Source organism: Heteronotia binoei, chromosome 15 (genome assembly GCF_032191835.1).
Source record: "Heteronotia binoei isolate CCM8104 ecotype False Entrance Well chromosome 15, APGP_CSIRO_Hbin_v1, whole genome shotgun sequence".
NCBI classification, from domain to species: domain Eukaryota; kingdom Metazoa; phylum Chordata; class Lepidosauria; order Squamata; family Gekkonidae; genus Heteronotia; species Heteronotia binoei.
The window spans coordinates 8,130,757-8,133,765 of NC_083237.1; positions in this window are offsets into that span (position 1 = coordinate 8,130,757).

Consider the following 3,009-nt stretch of genomic DNA (forward strand, 5'->3'; position numbering starts at 1 on the left):
TTTTTAAAAAAAAAGTCTAAAAAGTAGATACTTGATTGATTCAAGGTCTTTATTTCTAGAAGTGTTCCGCACTACTGCATTTCACAGTGAAGTTTGCACTTCAATTTTTTGAATTTTAACACTTTCCTGAGCGTGGTGCTGTATCAACACTGTGCAGCAAACGACCACCTTTTTGATCGGGCTCATTTCACTGTGGTAGCTGCTCCCCCAATTATCACCATGCTTCAGAGCTTTGCAAAATCCCTTGGAAGGCAATAGTCTTGGTGGTTTGACGTGTTTCTGGTGCAGTTGTCTCATGGAGTGATTGTCTTGATTTAACCTCTGTCCTGAACAATAGCCCCTCGAAGCTGTGGAGTCTTGTGAGCAAAAATTCTGCTTGGTGAGCTACTGGCATTGAAGTTGTGAGCTACTCCATAAACTGTGTTCTGGGGTCATTCTTCCTGAGCTAAGACAGAGGCTAAAAAAATGTGAGCTAGCTTAAACTAACTCAGCTTAGAGGGAACACTGGCCCTGAGCATCTTGTGATCTACCAACTGGCATGCAGTCCACCTAGGGTTGGTAATCCCCAGCTGGGGGCAGGGGATCCCCAGTTTAGAGGCCCTCCCCCTGCTTCAGGGTTATCAGAAAGTGTGTGGTGGGAAGGAAAATGTCTGCTGGGCACTCCATTACTCCCTATGGAGACCAATTCCCATAGGATATAATGGAGAATTGATATGTGGGTATCTGGAGTTCTGGGGGGGAGAGCTGGTTTTTGAGTTAGAGGCACTAAAATTTCAGCATAGTATCCAGTGCCTCTCCTCAAAAATTTCCCAAATTTTCAAAAAGTTTGGACCAGTGTGTCTAATTCTATGAGCTCCCAAAGAAGGTACCTATCCTCCATTATTTCCTATGGAAGGAAGGCATTTAAAGGCATGTGGTCCTTTTAAATGTGATGGCCAGAACTCCTTCTGGAGTTCAATCATGCTTGTCACACCCTTGCTCCTGGCTCCACCCCCAAAGTCCCAAGATATTTCTTGAGTTGGACTTGGCAACCCTAAGTCCACCAGCCATTTCTTGTACTCACCATGTTTTACAAGTCCTGATGGTCAGACAGCAAAGAAAAAAAGGCTTGTACTAGGTATGCATTTATTGATTTATAGCCCACTTTTATATATTTATATTCAATTTTTCTCCCTAGTCAAGATTCAAAGCAGCTTTGAACATCATTCCCCTCTCCTCCATTTTCTTATAGTAACCATGCTGTGAGGTAAGCTAGGATGAGAGGTTATGACAGGCCCAAAATCACCCAGCGAGCTTCCATGGTAGAAGTGGGGATTTGAACTTGACTCACCCAAGGTCCTAGTCTTCCAGTCTTCCCATGGTTCCACACTGGTTATCACCACACTGGAGTCTTATAGATGTCTAGAAGTCCAGAATCAATGGTTGGTGTAGTGGTTAAGTGCGTGGACTCTTATCTGGGAGAACCGGGTTTGATTCCCTACTTCTCCACTTGCACCTGCTGGAATGGCCTTGAGTTAGCCATAGCCCTGGCAGAAGTTGTCCTTGAAACGGCAGCTGCTGTCAGAGCCCTCTCAGCCCCACCTATCTCACAGGGTGCCTGTTGTGTGTGGGGGGGAGAAGATATAGGAGATTGTAAGCCACTCTGAGTCTCTGATTCAGGGAGAAGGGCGGGGTATAAATCTGCAATTCTTCTTCTTCTATGGGCAACTTGGAGCATCACAAGATATGCAGCTGCAATTTGTGGTTGTCTGGGTTTTTGACAGGTATTGCATCAAGGGGGTTTGGTGTAGAGCCAGACCCCCTCCCCTGGCCCAGCTCAGTGGACACTTTTAATAGAGAATGATTTTTTTTAAATGCTCTGAAAGCATATCTTATCTTCCCAGCAGAAACAGCTAGGTTCCCCTTTTGATATGTCTTTATATTCTGCATTTAGGTCCAACAAGTAGGAACATAACAATAGCAAAAGTATCACTGATGTGGTTTGTTTGGGGACTTTCTTATACATCCCAGTTAGAATACAGCCAGGAATGGGTTAGTTGTGGATGATGAACCCTACTCTGTTGGAACTGTAATTTGATGGCCATGGCAAATAGCAACTTTGAGCCCTTGAAATAATGTTTGGTTTTACATAAGAACATAAGAGAAGACATATTGGATAAGGCCAATGGCCCATCCAGTCCAACACTCTGTATCACACAGTGGCCAATATACAAACACACACACACACACACTCTCTCTCTCTCTCTCTGTGGCTAATAGCCACTGATGGACCTCTGCTCCATATTTTTATCCAATCCGCTCTTGAAGCTGGTTATGCTTGTAGCTGCCACCACCTCCTGTGGCAGTGAATTCCATATGTCAATCACCCTTTGGGTGAAGAAGTACTTCCTTTTATCCGTTTTAACCTGACTGCTCAGCAATTTCATTGAATGCCCACGCGTTCTTGTATTGTGAGAAAGGGAGAAAAGGACATCCCATGTATAATCTTGTAAACCTCTATCATGGTTTTCATCAACTCCTTGAAATTGTCTTAAATTGCATCCTGTGGTTTGTGCATGCACCTTCTTATTGTGCTTTACCATGGTGTGTGTGCGTGCGCACATGACTTTTGATGTGTTTGTATGTGAAATTGGAGCAGAATTAGAACACAGTGGCAAGATGTTTCTCACAAATCACTTGCCATACAGTGGAAGACAAATATAATCTATCTCATTTAATATCATGTTATGAAACCTTCTTCACCTTCCCCAAAATCAGTACAGGTGAATCTGGATTTCTGAGTGGTTTCTTTTTAGGATATAGCCAAGCATTGTGAGGGGTGGCACACATCCCATTTTTTGAATACTCTCCTGTATCACTCTGCCAACATAACGTTGTGCTACTTTTTTATTACATTTCTGAAACCTTGTTAGGGTTGACAGCTGACAAGTGGTGGGAATTAGGAGGCAGTAGGGACACCGGGGATACCAGCAGTGATGTGATGTTCCCTTTTGTGGGAAACTCGGAAAT